The 19,615-nt window shown below is 45.8% G+C and overlaps 1 long non-coding RNA gene and 1 pseudogene across 3 annotated transcripts; one reads left to right on the forward strand and one right to left on the reverse strand.

Annotated features, from left to right (window-relative positions):
• Positions 1 to 3,489: 3,489 nt before the first annotated feature.
• Positions 3,490 to 5,218, reverse strand: LOC129651391 (uncharacterized). Of its 3 annotated transcripts, none has more exons than XR_008714116.1 (3): positions 4,997 to 5,218; positions 4,470 to 4,616; positions 3,490 to 3,847 (listed from the first exon to the last, which is right to left on the reverse strand). It is a non-coding gene; the product is annotated as an uncharacterized LOC129651391 (long non-coding RNA). The 3 variants fall into 3 exon arrangements; XR_008714119.1 differs by lacking the exon at positions 4,997 to 5,218 and adding an exon at positions 4,863 to 4,942; XR_008714117.1 differs by lacking the exon at positions 4,997 to 5,218 and adding an exon at positions 4,800 to 4,863.
• Positions 5,219 to 15,755: 10,537 nt separating this feature from the next.
• On the forward strand, positions 15,756 to 17,662 carry LOC129651392 (60S ribosomal protein L22-like 1; annotated as a pseudogene).
• Positions 17,663 to 19,615: the final 1,953 nt, after the last annotated feature.

Here is a 19,615-nt window from a genome sequence, read left to right on the forward strand (position 1 = left end):
CTCTGTCAAAAAATGCAACAGTTCTGAAGACACATCCAGCCTCTCCCTAAACTCTAGGCACCAAGCAAAATGTCCAGGAATGCTGCGGATGGCCTAGATCCAGTCTTCCTACAGCTATCATCTTGTACCATTGCCTTCAGTCAAGGGCCTTTCTTATCTGGACCTCAATTTTCTCTGCTGTACAATGGGTGCTAGGACTTGAAGCTTCATTTTTATTAAAAAAAATTTTTTTTATATATGGACCATTTTTTAAAAGTCTTAATTGAATTTGTTACAATATTGCTTCTGTAGTTTGTGTTTTGGTTTCTCTGGCTGCGAGGTGTGTAGAATCTTAGATCCCTGACCAGGGAGTGAATCCTCACCCCTTGCACTGGAAGGGGAAGTCTTAACCTTTGTACAGTCGGGAAAGTCCTAGGACTAGAAGCTTTAGAAAGGCCCCTTTAGCCCTGGCACTCCAGGGTTTTAGGCCAGCCAAGGGTAGGGCTGCAACCTTCCATAGCAAGCTGAGTTGGTGCATCCACTGATTTTCTGTACCAAAAGAATGGAAAGGATGGCAATGAGATGAGTTTCTCCGGGGGCCATCAACCCAGGCCTGGGTTAACTGGGGCAGGAGAGAGTTTAAAAGCCACAGATGACATTGGCTTAAATTAAGAGCAGCCTCTCCATGGTGCCTGTGGAGCTGTTTGCCAAGCTCTGTAACATATTTGCAAACACTCCAGAATACACATATTAGGAAGCTAACAAGTTGCCTGGCATTGAAACCATATTATACACAGTGTCAGATATACTTAATATGCATTTGCAATGGTTCTTTTTTTCTCCCTCGACTTGCAGCAGCAAATTTTGCTTACTTTTTTGAAGAGTTTATTTCCCATGATGCTACAATCAGCCAGTGGTTATGAACTCGGCAACTTGGCCAGGCTTGGAGCAGTACTGTGTACACCATTAGCAGGCAATGGATGCTTCTGGGGGCAAATCGCACTCTCAGCAGGGCTGGCCTTGGGCTCTCTGGTCACCTGGAGCCGCCAAGGACTATAGCTGCACTTTGAATTTCTCTCCCTTGGAGAATGCAGTAAGAACCTTGGCTTTATTAGTTCTGGAAACATGACTTCATCCACTCAGAGAACTTCTTGTTTCTTGGCAAGTCACTCCTGGAACCGTCCTAGCCCAGCCTGAAGCCCTAAGTGTTGGATTTCTCAAATCCAGAGAAATAGGAACGCTGCAGCTCTGGCTTTCCCCCTTAATAGCTGCAGGAATGTCTTTCATGCTTCTAAGCCCCAGATTTCTGGGTTGTGAAAGGAAGGTGTTATCGGCCATTTTTGGAGTTGCTGTGAGGATTTCATGGGCTTGTAGGCAGGGAAGGCATTTGTATTCCCTTATTTAGACATGCACACGTTCCTGTGACACACACTAAGTGGATGACCCTTATATGCCAAGCGCTGTGCTTGAATGTAGTGGACAGACACTGCAGATGAGGTGGCTGTGGGGGCCCACGGAAGTGATGGGATGAGGTAGTGGCTGGGGGCAGAGGGGAGCGCGAGGAACCGGCTTGGGAGATAGGTCTCAGGAAGAGGGGGAGTAGGGGGACATATAAGATAATGCAGGAGTCCAGCATGCACACCTGGGAATACTAGGGACCACACAGAGCCTGGGAATACATGGAAAGGAGCAGAGTGGGAGTGGGGGAGAGAATATTCAGTGAAGGATATTCTGTGGTCCAAAGGGGCTTGAGGCAAGATACCCAGGTGGAAGAGTCAAGAGGCAGCTGGATAAATACATCTGCAGCACGAAATCAATGCCTAGGTTGGGTCTTTGGATTCAACAGTCCTTCAAATTCAAGCAGCTGAAGCCAGGGAGTAGATGAGGTCTTTCTAGAGTGAATGAGGGGTTATTAAGACCAAGGACAGAGCTGGTGGGTGGATCAGCCTCCACAGGTGAGAAAAAGAGGGGGGCGGGGAGTGCTCTCAGATAGGACCAAGAAGACACATAATCGAGACAGAGAAAGAGAGAAATGCAAGAGCTGCTGTACTGTTTTATTAATATCATCTGTCACCCCAAACCACTGGAATGTAAGCTCCAGGATGGCAGGGATTTGTTTTGTTTTGTTTTTTTCTTTCATTCATTGCTTTAGTATCTAGAATTATGCCTGTCACAGAGTAGGGACTCAACAAAATTTATTGAATGAATGAATGAAGTTGAAGATGAAACTAGATGGTTCCTGTTGAAATCGGTGACCAGGTCATTACTAGCTTTCACTGAACAAGGCTTGATGGGGACAGTAGGTGGCCAGCGGAAGGTGAGAAGATGGAGTAGGGTAAGAAAGACTGGTGATGGGTAGAGAAAGCAAGGTTGAGCAGACGCATGATTCAAGGACTCAGGAGACTTACACATATTCTTATGTAGAAGAGAAGGAGCCAAGGAAGAGAGCAAGTTTGAAGATGCAGGAGAGAGAGTAAGAAGAGTAACTGATGGACCCAAGTCCCAGAAGATGCAGAAAGAAATATAAATTGCCGAGCCAGTAAAACAGAGCATGGTCTCCTGTTAATCCTGGTATTATGGGAAGAGACAAGGCTATGCAGGCAGGACTGGATTTGAGTGGTCCCTCACCTACCCCATCCTTTACTGGCTGGATATTGTGTGGGCTATTTAACCTTTCAAAGCCTCAGTTTCCTCACCTGAATAATAGGGGTAAAAATTCCCACCTCCTCTATTGCTGGGAGATTAAATGAGAGAATTCATTTAAGCACCTAGTTCATGGAGCTCTCGTGACAAATGCCAGCTCCCCTTTCCTTTACTATCTGTTTGATTAAGAAGGAAATTTGGCAATACTTCTTTTGACCTCATCAGCCAACACCAGGGTATCCTTTTCCTGAATACTGCTCTTGAATGGAATTGATGGTTCAGGCCCTCTAAGACCGTCCCTGCAGTGGGAGGAAGAAGGATGCAAACTGCTCCCCTTCTGCTAGCATCTGAGCAATGAGTGCAAGGTACCAAAGCCAGTATTCTTGCCTGGAGAATCCCATGGACAGAGGAGCCTGGCAGGCTGCAGTCCATGCAGTTGCAGAGTCCGGACATGACTGAGCGACTAAGCACAGCACACCAAAGCAAATCTGGCCAGGAGGACCCTGTGAGGCTGAAGAGGGTCGTTGAGTCCACTAATGTGACCCTCCATTGCCACTTATCCCAGAGGGGCCACACCCTAGGGCACCAGATGCTAGGAGGTTGGGTTTTGGCTCAAATATTTCTGGTGTTGCCTCCCAGCCCTGCCCCTTAACCAGCTGCACAAACTTGGGTAAGCCCTTTATCTTCCCTGAGCCTTGCAACAGTCCTGCAGGGCAGAATTTATAGTCTCACTTTACCTATGGAGGAATTGAGATTTGAAGAGGTAAAACAAAATTGACTCAGGATCACAGAGTATATTCGTCTAGGCCCCAGCAGAAAACTGATGGACAACTGAAATGGAAATAATTTGAGGAAAGTTTAATGAAAGGGTTATTTTAAAAGGCATGGCCAGGGCACAGGAAAACCATAAGGGATATGGAAGTACCTTGGGGCAGGTAAATAGTGGTGCTCTTACCTGAAAGGCAGAGTCCCACAACCCAAAGATGGGAAGGGTTGTGTGGTGAGGGCCACATAGTAAGACCCATGAGCTTTAGCTGAGGGACCCCAGACGGAGGAAAAGACTCCGGGTTTGGTCTCCTCCCTCCCTCTCATCTCCTGCTCATCCTTTCCATGAGACGAGCCCACACAGAAGTCAGGAGTCAGGGGGGCTCCTGACGCCATCTGCACAGGTCTACGCAGTGGCTCTGGGAGGCAAATGGAAGACATCCAGCATACAGAGATAATTCTGAAATGGCAGAGCAAGGATTTGAATCGGGGTTATCCCACCCTTTCCACTGCAATGCCATTTCCTATAGATCCTCAATAAATGGTCATTGAATGATTGAAAGGGGATAAATAGATACATGGGTGGATAGATAAATGGATGGATGGATGTACAGATGGACAAAATGATGGATATTTGAGTGGATAGGTGAGTAGGTGGATGAGTGGATGGTTGGGTAGATGGATAGATGGAAAGATGGATGGATGGATGGATGGATAGATGGATGGACAGCCTGATGGATACTTGAGTGAATAGGTGAGTAGGTGGGTGAGTGAAAGGATGGATGGATGGATAGATGGATGGACAGCCTGATGGATACTTGAGTGGATAGGTGGGTAGGTGGATGAGTGAATAGCTGGGTGGTTGAATGGATGGTTGGGTGGATGGATCAATGGATGGATGGAAGGAAGGATGGATGATTGGATGAGTGGTTGAATGGATGGATGGGTGAATGGATAGATGACTCCAACAGCCTTCATTCATGTGACTCTGACTTATCTTGTCATCTGACTAGCAATAAAAGGCTTGACAGAAGGTTTATTTCTAAGCCATAAATGGATTCTAAGAATAAAAGCCCTCTTACCAGTTTCTAAGTCGCTGTAGGAGTTGCTTGTCTCTCTCTTTGGCCTCTGGCTCATTTTTTTCTGCTGCTGTTGCCATCTCTGAGGCTGCTGCTCTTGCTGGAGCTGTTCCTTTCTCTAAGATCTGAGCCTCGAGTCGGGCCAAGCAGCTTGTAAACAAAGTGAAGAGAAGGCAGAGGTCAGAGGGGCTGCCGCCCTTGCTCCCCTGGGGCTGGAGCACAAAGCCGAGTGAGCCAGCTCCTCACTTAGTCCAAGGGAGCTGTGGGGATGGAAGAAGGAGGGAAGGGGGAAGGCAGGATGTTTGCTATAATTATTTTCATTGATTTGTCTACCTGGATCCCAAATGCTGTGAAGCTGTTGTGACATCTAATAAAAATAATTCAAGGTAAAAATACCTCTTCCTCTGTGGTCCCTCCTCCTTTATCAACACCACCTCAGCTTTCATTTCCCCCTTCACTCAGGCCACTGCCTCCCAACTCAGGTGGTCTGAGTTGCCTAAAACAAGAAGCAAGTGAAGGTAGGACCCTACCTTAGGCAAAAGGCCTGATGTCCTGGAGCCTGCAGCCCTGGATCTGCGACTCCACTGCTCCCAGCTGGCTGGCTGGTGACCCCAGGCAGGTCACTGACCTGACAGAGTTTTAGTTGCCCTATCTGGAAAATTAGGAAATAAACTGAACATGGAATGTCCTAATTTGAAGCCCGCAGTCCTCGACTGGATTCTTCTAAGGGAAAGGGGCGTGCCTTCCACACCATTTCCTGAAGACCTGGTTCCTGAGTTCATCTCTGATCTCTGGCATTTGAGCACAAAAGGAACCCCCATACTACTGTTTCTTGTTGCTTTCATCCTTCCTCTTCTTAATTCATTGTGAAACAACATTCAACCCATTATACAGAGAGCAAAAACTGAGGTGCTAAATGGTAATTATTGCTTCCTTGCCTTTCCCACCAAGTATCAGCCTGACACTTTAAATCCAGAGGTTTGTGTCCTGACAATGATTTTTCCCTAGAGGATTCTTGAGGAAATTGAAGCTCGGAGAGGTTAAAGCTGCTGCCTAAAGATGTTCAAGTAGAAAGTGGTAAAGCTGGATGCTCTCTCAGGTGACAATGACTTTGGAGCCCTGGGCTCTCACCACAGGCTCTTGTTGCCTGTCCATGGTGGGTTGCTGTTGTTGTTTAATCACTCAATCATGTCCAACTCTTTTGCAATCCCGTAGACTGCAGCCTGCCCGGTTTCTCTGTCCACAGCACTTCCAACAAGAATATTGGAGTGGGTTGCCACTTCCTTCTCCAGGGGATCTTCCTGACCCAGAGATTGAACCCAAGTCTCTAGGCAGATTCTTTACTGCGGAGCCACTAGAGATACCCCCATGGTGGGTTAGGCTGAGCCTAAACCCAGGCCCCCTGACTTCCAGGGAGAAAAGCTCTAAGACATACCCTGACTCAGCAGAGCAAAGGGAGGGAGCTGGGTTGGGAAAGCCTCCTCATTCAGGAAGTCTTCTGAGTGCTGCTGCTGAGCCATCCCAGGCTGTCAGGGGAAGATATAATCAGGGTGACCTCATATGTTTCACAGATTCATTAAAGCCCATGTTCTGGGGTAACTGATTGCTTTCCCCCAGTTTTGCTGAAAAGAAAATCAATCACCTCCTTGTAGATTTAGGATGGGACAACTGGCAATTAGAAAACACTTCCCCAAGCAGGCACTGGGGAAAGGGGTCTCCTCCCATTCATTCTATCAGTGACACCCTGGCTGAGCCTCCCGGCATGCAGGAGGCCGGGAATGTCCTGGGCTGGATCCAGGGACGTGGCTGAGTTCTCATTGGGTGCCCCGGGCTCTCAGTCCCATCTCTGCTGCTGAGGCTGCATCTGGGGGCCTCCACTCTCTTTCTCCCCACATCCCCACCACCCCCACCCCTGCCTCGTCAGCTAATGGATTTTTCTCTGTACAGAGAGATTTACTAAACAACGGAACTAGGACGCATTAAGTCTGTGGGTTTGGAGGTTTGTTTTAGAGCAATTCTCGCCCGGAGAGCTGGCCGCTGAAATTAAGATGCATTCTTCTCAGCAAATATTGATTTCAACTAGAAGCAAATCCGAGAACTCACTGCTCATTGGATTTAAGTGCAGGCAGCTGCAGTTTGGACTGTGGGAGGGGTCACCAGGGAGGGGCTCCCCACCTGAGGCCTCAGAGATGAGGGTGATGAAGAACATTCAGAGCTAAGCAAGACCCAAAAACCCACCCTCAAATATACCAAACAGATGCTAACTTTGAGCTTCACAGTTACTCATGTTTATTACCAAATGAGGAAAATGATTATTATCCCATATAGACTGTGAGCATACCCAATACAGACAATTCTATAAAAGATGAAACTCATACATACAGGCACAGTGACAGATACAAGACTTTATGCTTTCATCCCAAACTGGGACCCAAAGCTCCCTTTCTCCAGGAAGCTTGGCTCAGCTAACTCCATCTTTCCTCTCCTTTTCCACCAAAATTTTCAGCAACCAAGAAATGCATGTCCACATATTTCTTCTCTTCCTAGCATTGTTCTGCATTGCTTCCGTTCCTCCAAAAAACTTCCCAGGGTCTGGGGCCATTTATATATCTTCAGCATCTCACACAGTACCTAAGGTCTACAATGGAAGGAGTTTGGGACTTTTTTAGCAATGAAGTTAGTCAAGCTAAGATCTTGATCCAGCTTAGGAACCTTCTCTCTGTGGGATGTGGGCAAAAGCCTTTCCTCTCTGGGTCTCGATCTTCTTATTTCTGAAAAGCAGAGAAATAGGATTAGGCTAGACAGCCTTGGAGAATTTTCTCAGCTACCAAAAATAGAATGTAGCTACTGTGGTTTTTAGTTCTAGAAAATATATGCGCCACCGCCCCCCCCCCCCACAACCAACCTTCTCAATATTTGGCAGAGGTTCTTGGATGGAGTAATCTTAAAACAACCATTTCCCCTCAGTCCCTCAGACAGGGGAGCAAAGTTCTTAGGATGCATGCACTTTTTTTTTTTTTTTTTGAGAGTTATGTTTTATTCGGTGGGAAGTTTTAGGAATTCAAACCCAGGAGGCAGCATTGTAAGTAACCCCTGAGAGGACCACTCCAAGGAAGCAAGAGGGGAATAAAAACAAAAGAGGCAACAATTTTGATATAAAGACATTTGAACTCTTCACTAAAGAAAATAGAGGGATGGCAATGTCTGAGAGGAAAAAAAAATTTCCCTCGACCCTTCACTGTTCATTTGGTTGGTCTAAGAATTAAACTGGCATAAGACAGATTAATAGGAGAAAATCAAATTTAATGATGTACATACAGGGAATTCACACATGAGGGATTCTAAAGATAGTCAGGTCAAATAGAGTATTTATGTCATTCTAACCCACTCCAGTGTTCTTGCCTGGAGAATCCCAGGGATGGGGGAGCCTGGTGGGCTGACGTCTATGGGGTCGCACAGAGTCGGACATGACTGAAGCAACTTAACAGCAGCAGCAGCAGCAGACTAAGGAAGAGGGCTAAGGGGTCTGAGACCTCAAAGAGAGGATTCATAGGTGATTCATAGGAAGGTGAAAAAAAAGTAAATATTGGTAAATAGATGTCTGCCATGCCAAGCAGAGATAATGTGACATGGAGAGGACTTTGATCAAACAGACCTTGCTAAGTTTGCCCTGGTCTACCTAGCTCATATTTTTTTCTACTGAGTTGACCAAAAATTCATTTGGGTTTTCCATAAGATGTTAGATGTGATGGAAAAAAGAACCTGAATGAACTTTCTGGCCAACCTAATAGCTGTCTCTGGCAGTAGCTTACTTCCTGAGCCAGGCTGTTTAACTAGAGTTTTTTTTAGGCAGTTGAGAAGGGAAAAGTAAGCAAAAAGAAAGACTTTCTGAGTCTTCTGTTTCTTTAAAGCAGTCAGCCTGAAATAATCCTTATACGAAAAAGACACATTTTGGGGTGGCCAGTTTTACTCCTCTAGAGCCAATAAACACATACAAAGATGTCTTCTGTATCATTAGTCTTATGTCGCCATATACCTGCTAGCATGGCTGCAGAATCTTTTTTAAACTGATGATATGAAGTGCTGGTGGCGAGCATGCACCACAACTTTTGAACCTGCGCTCTAGAGCCTGAGAGCCTCGACTACGGAAGCCCGCACGTCCTAAAGTGCGTGCTCTGCAGCAAGACACCACTGCAAGGTGAAGCCACTGCCACGCGAAGCCTGTACACTGTGACTAGAGAAGAGCCCAAGTGGTAGCAAAGACCCAGCACAGCCATAAACAAGTAAATAAAATTATCTTTTTCTTAAAAAGAAATACTGGTAAGGAACGGAACTTTCATATACTGCTGATAGGAAAATAAAACGTTCAGCCGCTGTGAAAAACAGTTTGGCGGTTTCTTATAAAGTTAGGGGCTTCCCTGGTAGCTCAGCTGGTAAAGAATCCGCCTGCAGTGCAGGAGACCCTGGTTCGATTCCTGGGTCGGGAAGATCCGTTGGCGAAGAGAACAGCTACCCATTCCAGTATTCGGGCCAGGAGAACCCCATGAACTGTATAGTCCATGGGGTCACAAGGGCTTATCACATGATCTAGTAGTCCTAGGTATTTACCCAAGAAAAATGAGAAGTTATATTCACACAAAAACCTGCACTCAGCATGTGGCGTAGTCAAAACTTGGGAACAATCTGAACATCCTTCAATGGTGAATGGATAATATAAATGTGGTATATTCATACAATGGAATATTACTTGACAATAAAAAGGAATCCGCAGTCGACACATGCAACAATATCATGGATGCATCCCAGATTTGTTAAGTGAAAGACTCCTAACTCAAAGGGCTATACAGTGTATGCTTCCACTGATATGACTTTCTAGAAAAGGGAAAACTACAAGGATGGATAGCATACCGATGATGGTGAAGGGGAGGGAGTGTTCATGGGAAGAGGACAGAAAAGAAGAGAATTCGGTAGTGACAGAACTGTTCTGTGTTGGGATCATGGTGGTGCCTGTGTGACACTATGAATTTGCCAAAGTCCATAGCACTGTATGCTACAAAGGGAAAAGTTCTCTGAGTGCAAACTTAATAATTTTTTCATGTTGATGAATGGCAAAACCAATACAATATTGTAAAGTAATTGGCCTCCAATTAAAATAAATAAATTTAAATAAAAAATAAATAAATAAAAACCCAAAGTGAATTGCTAACATGGCTCTTTTGACATAGCTCTGTTAAAGTGATGACATCGAATTGACACCAGCAGACAGATGAATGGATAAAGAAGGTGTATATATATATCAGATCAGATCAGATCAGTCGCTCAGTTGTGTCCGACTCTGCGACCCCATGAATCGCAGCACGCCAGGCCTCCCTGTCCATCACCAACTCCCGGAGTTCACTGAGACTCACGTCCATCAAGTCAGTGATGCCATCCAGCCATCTCATCCTCTGTCGTCCCCTTCTCCTCCGGCCCCCAATCCCTCTCAGTATCAGAGTCTTTTCCAATGAGTCAACTCTTCGCATGAGGTGGCCAAAGTACTGGACCACTTCCAATTTGCCTTGATTCATGGACCTGACATTCCAGGTTCCTATGCAATATTGCTCGTTACAGCATTGGACCTTGCTTCTATCACCAGTCACATCCACAGCTGGGTATTGTTTTTGCTTTGGCTCCATCCCTTCATTCTTTCTGGAGTTATTTCTCCACTGATCTCCAGTAGCATATTGGGCACCTACTGACCTGGTGAGTTTCTCTTTCAGTATCCTATCATTTTGCCTTTTCATACTGTTTATGGGGTTCTCAAGGCAAGAATACTGAAGTGGTTTGCCATTCCCTTCTCCAGTGGACCACATTCTGTCAAATCTCTCCACCATGACCCGCCTGTCTTGGGTTGCCCCACAGACATGGCTTAGTTTCATTGAGTTAGACAAGGCTGTGGTCCTAGTGTGATTAGATTGACTAGTTTTCTGTGAGTATGGTTTCAGTGTGTTTGCCCTCTGCTGCCCTCTTGCAACACCTACCGTTACTTGGGTTTCTCTTACCTTGGGCGTGGGGTATCTCTTCACGGCTGCTCCAGCAAAGCACAGCCATTGCTCCTTACCTTGGACGAGGGGTATCTCCTCACCGCCGCCCTTCCTGACCTTCAATGTGGGATAGTTCCTCTAGGCCCTCCTGCGCCCACACAGCCTCAGCTCCTTGGACGTGCGGTTGCTCCTCCCTGCCGCCGCCCTTGGCCTCGGGTTTAGGGGTGTGGGGTAGCTCCTCCCTGCCGCCGCCCCTGACCTCCAGCTCGGGTGGAATACTACTCAGCCATAAAAAGAATAAAATAATGCCATTTGCAGCAACATGGATACAACCAGAGATTATCTACTAAATAGAATAAGTCAGAAAGAGAAAGACAAATGCCATATGATGTCACTTCTATGTGGAATCTAAAATAGGACAGGGATGAACCTATCTATGAAACAGAAGCAGAATCACAATGTAGAGAACAGACAGGTGATTGCCAAGGGGGTGGGGGGAGATGGGAGGGGGAAGGAGAGGGAAGTGGGGATTAACAGATGCAAGCTTTTATATATAGAACAGATAAACAACAAGGTCCTCCTCTACAGCACAGGTAACTGTATTCAATATCCTATGATAAACCAGAATGGAAGAGAATATTCAAAAAAAGAATGTGTGTACATGGAAGGGCTTCCCTGGTGGCTCAAACAGTGAAGAACCCGCCTGCAGTGCAGGAGATCCAGGTTGGATCCCTGGGTTGGGAAGATCCCCTGGAGAAGGAAATGGCAACCCATTCCAGTATTCTTGCCTGGAGAATTCCATGGATAGGAGCCCAGCAGGCTATACAGTTCATAGAGTTGCAGAGAGTCAGACACAACAGAGCCACTAACACTTTTAACATACACATGTATGACTGAATCATTTTGTTGTACAGCAGAAATGAGGCAACACTGTGAATCAACTATATTTCAATTAAAAAATAAAAATTTAAAAAATGGGTCTCATCAAACCATCAAGCTTCAGACCACCTTTCCCCTCCATCCTTGTGTATCTGGGATAGAGATGGGAAATTTTTCAGGGGAGCAAAGAAATGAACAAGTTGCCTCCTCTCCCCTGCAGCTTCTCTCATCCCCCCCTTTATGTAATCTCTGATGGTCAGACAGAAGCAAGCGCATCCACAGGTATGGAGAATCCTTCTGCTGGGGTAGCCCAGGCACCCTTGGGGCAGCCAGGGAGGCAGTATATAAGGGACTGGTCAAGCAGACTGGGAGGGCAAGGGGATCTCTGGGTTCCCTTATACTTTGTCCAGCCTGAAATTCAGGGCAGACAGGCAGACAGGGGGCCTGGGCAGAAGCCCAGGTGGGTAGAGAGGAAAAAGAAATCCCCTATGAATTCCCATAGTGAAAGAGGAAGAAAAGAAAGAGGCGAAGGTGATTCTGGGCAATGGTCTCCATTTGCCATCCTGATCAGCCAGTTCCATCTTTCCACTAACTTGTTACGAGATGTTAAGCAAATAGCTGGTTGCCAGTTAAAGTGGCAACTTAATAGTTTTGCCTCAGCTTCTTCACCTATAAAGATGGAAAAATAATTGTACCTAGCACAGAAGATTATTAAGTTAATATGCGATCATTCACTCAATGGATATTTATTGCTCATCTATTATGTACCTGTCACTGTCTTAGGTGCTTAGGATAGAGATTAAAAATTCCTGTTTTCATGGGCTTTGCACTGTAGGGAGCAGAGACAGATAGTCACAAAGAGTGAATGTGTAATACAGTAGGTGGTAGAAGTGCTATGAAGAAATGAGGCTAGAAACTGACAAGAAGAGAGGGCTGGTTTACGCAGAACCATCAGGGAAGGGAGGACCTGCTGAGGAGATCCTATTTGTGCAGAAATCTGGAAGAAGTGAAAGGGTGGAGGGGTGGGAAGGGGAACCTTCCATGCAGAAGGAACAGCATGGTCGAAGACTCTGGGGCAGGGCTGTGCTTATCAAAAGCCAGGGTGGCTACAGCGAGGGGAGAAGGGTAATGAGATCTGAGAGGCAGTGAGAGACCAGGGAATGAGGGGCTTGATGACCACCGTGCATGCTTTATCTTTTATTCATAGTGAGATGAAAGGACATTGACAGCCTTTGAGGAGTAACATGATCTGACCTGTGTTTTAAAAGGATCTCTCTGGACAGCCTGTGAAAAATAGATGGAGGGCAGCAGGGGTGAAGGTCAGTTGGGAAGTTATTGCATAACCTAGAGGAGAGATGATGGTAGCTTGAACAAATGGAAACACACATATAATACCTCAAACAAAACCCAGAACAAAGAAGGTGCTCAGTCAGTGTTACCTAAAATTATTAATATTACTTCTGGTACCATCAATTTCACCATCATCATCATGGGTAGGGAGTCAGTAGGGACTCCAGTGGTCCAGTGGTTACTGTTCCCACTCCCAGTGCAGGGGGCCTAGGTTCAAGCCCTGGTCAGAGAGCTAGGTCCTGCATGCTGCAACTGAGTTCACATGCTGCAGCAAAGACCTCACATGCCGCAATGAATATCAAAGACCCCACGTGCTGCAACTAAGACTTGGCTGATGTTGTTGCTGTTCTCACTCAGTCAAGTCCAATTCTTTGCAAACCCATGAACTGCATGGTTCCCTGTCCTTCACTATCTCCCGGAGTTTGCATAAACTCACGTCCATTGAGTTGATGATACCATCCAACCATCTCTTCTCTGTCACCCCCTTCTCCTCCTGCCCTCGATCTTTCCCAGCATCAGGGTCTTTTCCAACAGTTGACTGACTCTTCACATCAGATGGTCAAAGCACTGGAGTATTGGCGCATAGACTTGGCACAATCAAATAAATAAATTAAAATAATTATTTAAAAAGTAGGGAGTCAGGGAGACTCTAACCCTAACCCTAAAACAGCCCATGGCCTCAGAGAGAATCAATACCAGGCCCCTCTGGATCCCACATGGGGCTGTGTGAACCCGGTGGGCCCAGAGCCTCTGGGCAATGGTCTTCCACTGCCTCTGTGGTTCCCTCTCAATCTGTCCCCTAAGAGACATGACAGAGCTTTTTGACACTGCATTAGTTTGGAGAATGAACCAAATGGAGAAAGCCTAGGGGTGTGGATCTCTGGAAGAAAGGGAAAGAAAATGAGATGAGCTCAAGTCAAGAAGGGCAAGTTGATCCTATCTCCATCTGATCATCTCATTTCATCCTCAAAGTGTGTCCAGGAGGGGTGAGTTTATCTTCAGTTCTCAGATGAGAAAAACAGGCCTTAGAAAGGCTAACTGCCCAGGATCAGTAATAGAAGAGGCATCTGACATACAGGTGGTTGGTCTCCCAGGCACCCCTGCTCCTCCGGGTACAGCTCAGCCTCCACAGGTTGGTTGCGTCCACGCTCTGATGTAGGTCTAAGAGCCCTGTTCAAGACTCAGACCACAGGTCATATTTCCATATGCTTCTCCATCTTCAGACTCCAATCCATGGAATCAACCAGCTCTGAGATCACTCTTCCTTTTGCACCTTTGTTTACAAAGCTAAGATTTCTTCTTCTTCATTGAGGGAAACCAGTAGATCACCAAGAAGTGTCATCCGTCTTGAGACTGTTGCTTTTGCAAACCTAAGAATGATATGCTCCTACCTGGTAGACTTTTCCAAACTTATCTCAGGGAAAGCCAGCTATCTGTGCCAATCAATCTGACCTCCTTGAACATTTCTGGCCTTTCTGTTCTCACCAAAAAAAAAAAAAAGTGGGTGGGGGGGAAGCTCATCAAAGCTTTTTTTCCCTGTGAAACATCATGTATAACTATGTCAAAAAAATTAAGTATCCTTGGAGGAAAGGCTAATGCTCAGCCCAAGACAGGAAAAAGTACAAGATAAGCCAGAACATCTTCATACCAGAAACAAGTGATCTATCAAACATTATCAACGATTATGGGATTTGTGTCAAAATGACTCAGGAGCCAATTGGAATAGGCTCCCACTGGTCAAAGCTGGTGCAATTTCAGCATCAATAAGGACATTTCCTTGTATTAAAAACACATCAAAATGTTTAAATTCATGAGTTTATAATGATACTCCAAAAATAAACTTTGTCAGTCACCTCCAGAGGATGCTAAGGAACAAGCTTATTCTTTTGAAAATTGGCAAATAAAGAATCAAACTCTTATCCTGCCTTTGCTATATATGTGGTGGCATTGGTAACCAAATACTTTATAAAAAGAAATTTATATTAATAGAACTGTTATGGTTGACAAATGAAGAGTGAATAACTGCCATATCATTTTGTTAAAACTAATGGATTAGTCAGTCTAAGAAAGGGCAGCCACATGACCGAAAAGTAACTGGATATTGATACCTCCTGTTGGAAGAACACAGCACCAAAATAAACCAAACCTTGACCCCAACAAACCTCCAGACCTGACTGACTGCCAGTTTACAGGTAACCTGGGGACAAAGGAACACACCAAATGGCACCATGAAGTGTTAGTCGCCCAGTCGTGTCTGACGCTCTGCGGCCCCATGGACTGTGTGTAGCCCACCAGGCTCCTCTGTCCATGAGATTCTCCAGGCAAGAATACTAGAGTGGGTAGCTATTCCCTTCTCTGGATCTTCCCAACTGAGGGATCGAACCGAGGTCTCCTGCATTGCAGGCAGATTCTTTACCATCTGAGCCACCAGGGAAGCCCCAAAAGGCACCATAACATTCAGCAAAATCAGATTATGGAAAAGTCTACAGGATAAAGGACACAGGATCTTTGAAAAATAAATTCCAGGAAAAAAAATTGGAAGTGTAAACTCTAGATTAAAGGATACATAAAAGACTTATCCATCAATCAAAATACACACACCTTAGTGGAACCTGATAAAAACAAAGTGTAGAAAAAACATTTATGAGATAATCAACAAAATTTTGATACTAATTAGTTGTTTAATGAAATTAAGGGATTAATACTCACTCTGGGGTATGCACCAATTAGCTATTGCTGAGTAACAAAGCACTCCAAAATGCAGCGACTTGAATCAACAGCTGTTTTGTATGCTCATGATTTTGTGAGTCACCAGTTTGGGCAGGTATCATCTGCAATGGCTCAGACCTATCCTGCCCAATGTAATCAGATCACTCACAGGCATGCACTCAACTATGCCTCTGCCTCTCTCCCAGGAGGCCCGTCACTTTCAAGAGGGTCAGCCTGGGCTTTAGGTGCCTTCATATGCTGGCAGAAGAATTTTCAGCAACAACAAGTAAGGTAAGGCCATTCTCTAATCGCACAACTGGCCTTCAAGATGGCGCCAAAGAAAGATAAGAAGCTTGAAAAGAAAGACATCAACCTGGAAGTTCAATTTAGACCTTACTCATCCAGTAGAAGATGGAATTTTTGATTCTGGAAATTTTGAACAGTTCCTACAGGAGAAACTTACAATGAATGGAAAAACTGGGAATCCTGGCAAGGCTGTCCACACTTCAACACTTCAAGAGTAAAATCACAGCTGTTTCTGATAAACAGTTGTCTAAAAGGCATTTGAAATACTTTACCAAGAAATAAATTCCATGAAAAGAACAATCTTTGTGATTGGTTTGGTGTGGCTGCATCTGACAAGGAGACTTCCAAACTTCATTACTTACAAATTAGTAAAGATAAAGACAGTTCCGAGTCTGAGGACTAGATGAAGCCATCCCATATAGGGATGCTAATGAGATGCTTTATTTGCTAATAAAACAAATAAAACATACAAGAGGAACTTCTTGAAGTGGACCTTTACTTTATCAGTTTTTTAATGAATAAAAAAAATTACTCTGTTAAAAAAAAAGAGCATTTATCATCTAGCAATAAATATTCAATATATTTATATGTGTATAAATATATCTTTAATATGGCATATTATAATATTGGATACAAATGATATGCTTCAAAGTAATCGAGAGTGGGTGGGCATGGAGATGAAAGAAGATTGTGAGTTTATCGAGATTGATGGATGAGAGCATGATGGATGATTATATGATTGTCTCTACTTTTGCATGTGGCTGAAGTTCTTAATGATATCAAGTTCTCTTTTTAATGACTGGTTAACTTCCAAATTCCACTGGGTCCAATGACAGGACCCAAGGGAAACAAGGGCACCCTTATCATTGTAGCTGCTTCTAAATATCGTGTCCTGCTTCCGAAGGTAAGAAGGACTGAGGCAACATCAGGGGAGCTTTTCCACACCCTCTGCTTCCTTCCCCTCTCTGGAGAGTCACGTGAAACTGAACAGCTTGTATAAGCCACGTGGCGGGTGAGTAACTCGGTCAGCCCGGGCATACCCCATACCTATGATTTTATTTATTAGCATTCACTTTTCTTCCCAGGTTATTTTGATACTTGGGACACGGACTTCTTCTGGATGATAAATTGCAAACTATTGTAATTATTAACATAAAGAAGAATGAGAAAATGGGGACTCGGGAGCCGTAAAGAGGGTGGGGGAAGGAGGCAGGGGCCTCCATGAACAGGAAGTTAATAGAAAAGGAGGAAGAGTAAAGGAGATGAATCACATCCAACTGGGGTCAATCAACATTCACCACATGCATAATATGTATTGAACATTTGTCTGGATAGAAAAGGGGAAAATGTTAAAGTAAACGGGATGTTATGCGTCCTCTTAAAGTGCCTACTGCCATTTATTCACTCAAAACATGTATCGGAGTGCCTACTGCATGCCAGGCCCTGTTGGCGGCTAGATGATAATGAAAAGATGATTTAACACACGTTTCCAATTGGCATTAATGAGGGCTGTTCCAGCTGTAATAATACATTACAATTCAAATCAGCTTTAAGCAGAAACGAGAACTCGCTGGCTCGTCTAACTGGAAAGTCTAGGGGTGGCTTCAGGCGCATCTGGATCCAGGTGCTCTGGTGACGTTGCCAGGAACCTGTCTCTCTCCATCTCTTGGATCAGCTTCCTTCTGTGTGGGCATCATTCCCAGACAGACTTTCCCACTGGCAGCAACAAGTTTACATCCTACCATGTTGGCAGCAAATGTCCCGGGATTGGGGCTCCCTGGAACAGCATGGCCCAGTGCCCGTTCCTGGTCAGGGAGAAGGAATGCTCGGATGGGCCAAGCCTAGATGGCGGGCCTGGCTTTGTGACTGGGGAAGAGGCTGGACCTACTCAGCCTCAGCACAGAGAGAGGAGAAGGTTCCCCAAAGGATACTCACAGCACGGTCTCTGGAGGGAGAGACGATGGAGATTGGCTGAGCAAAGCAATCAACAGTCTCCCAGGGCCTTAGAGTCATTCATTCATCCGCTGCTTTCACTCAATAAATCTTCACTGAGTGTGTGTTGTGTTTCAGACTCTATTCTAGGTGCTGGAGATACCAACAAGACAAAGGCACTGGGATTGTATTCCAGAAGTAAGGACAGAAAACAAAGATATCAGCAACATGTTTGTATTTAAGTTGCAGATCATGGTGTCCCATGAAGCAAATAACACTGGAGACACTTAGAAGATGGGCTGGTGGGGAAAACTCACCACAATGGCTTGTGCAAGCTGAGACGGGGAGGCTGAAAGGAGCCTTGAGCATCCCATGTGCATAGCAGGCGGGTAGACAGACACCCTGCCCAGCAGGACAGCAAGTGTTCTGTAAAATGGACAGGATCCCTCCCCTGGGACATCAGGGAGGAAGCAATGAAGTCCTCTGGAGGGGCTGAGGGAGGGCAAGCACAGGGCGGGGTCAGAAGGCTTTGCACAAACTCTTCTGTTGCTGTTGTTATTTAGAGCTGGACACAACTTAGCAACTGAACAAAACAACAACAACAATCCTTTCTTTTTTTTTTTTTTTTTGGCCTCCCCGTAAGGCATGGGGCATCCTAGTTCCCCGACCAGGGACTGAACCCGCACCAATTGCAGTGGAAGGATGGAATCTTAACCACTGGGCAGCCAGGGAAGTCCCCGCACAGTCATTTAAACTAAGTCTTCAAAGATGAGTAAATACAAGGTAGGTCATGAGTGAGAGAATTACAGGCAAAGGGATCAGGCACGTCTGAGGAAGAGTGAAGCTCAGCCTCGTGGACACCTGGGGTTACAACAAGGGAGAGGCTGGGCTCACCAGCTAGGGGGTTCAACAAGGCCTTGATTGCTTTGTTAACCGCCCCCATCTCGTTTGAATGAATGAGTTGCTCTCCTTTTTATCCCCCAACAACTAACACATCTTGATGAAGCCAGATAGAGGGCGAGGAGACTCACCAAACAGAGTGAAGCATGACCTCTGACCTCAGCTTGCTGGCTTGTGGAGTCTGCTAATGGACCGTGAGTGAGACTCACCTTGGCTCTGCACAGGAAAAAGGCTTGAATACAATCTAGGGCACCTTGCAATTTTCTAACTGGGGCACTGAGGTTCAGAGAGGGCAGGCACCTCCAACAAGGTCACACAGAACAGAGACCAGAATCAGCCACTCCCCCAGCTTCTGGGCAAATGATGGCTTTACCCCTGGGACCCTCCACCCTGGGGTCCTGTTTCTACCCTCAGGACTCCTGGTGCAAGTCCAGGTTGTTAACATGTGAAGAAGAGGTGGAAACTCCTCAGCCTTTACTTCCCCAAGTCCAGTTCCTCCAACTTGACTCCAGTGTCTCAGGGTCAGACTCTCCCCCCGACCCCACCTCGAGTTGGTTGGTCAGTCTTACAGTGCAGTGCTGGGGACTGGACCCCAGCTTCCCACAGAGAGAATCATTGCCTCCTTTGCTCTGAGCAACCTAACCTCTCCGCCCAGGGTGCTGTTCAGAGAAGCAGGAGTTGAGCTCAGCTCCCCCAGGGTCATTTTCAGCAACTGAAGATTCTTCCAAGAAGCCCTCCAGGAAGGTTGTTTGTGGACTGCACGGGGTTTGCACTGGGGAGGGGACTTAAGAGTGGGCTAGCTGGAGGCGGGAAGCTGCCATGGCCAGAAACGTGAGCCTGGGTCCTTCCCTCTCTCTCAGCCCTGACCATGGTGCCCACCTCTACTCTTCCTCAAGTGGCTGCTTTGAGTGATACATGGGGTGAGCAGAGCACTTTGCCAAAAGCCTGGAGGCCTTTTTGCCTTGCTCTGCCTTGGGCCACTTGGTCTGCCTCTCCAGGCCTCCCTTCCATCTTCTCTAGTAGGGATGCTTACATGTTTACACGGGTGCC

Source organism: Bubalus kerabau, chromosome 4 (genome assembly GCF_029407905.1).
Source record: "Bubalus kerabau isolate K-KA32 ecotype Philippines breed swamp buffalo chromosome 4, PCC_UOA_SB_1v2, whole genome shotgun sequence".
Lineage (NCBI taxonomy): Eukaryota > Metazoa > Chordata > Mammalia > Artiodactyla > Bovidae > Bubalus > Bubalus kerabau.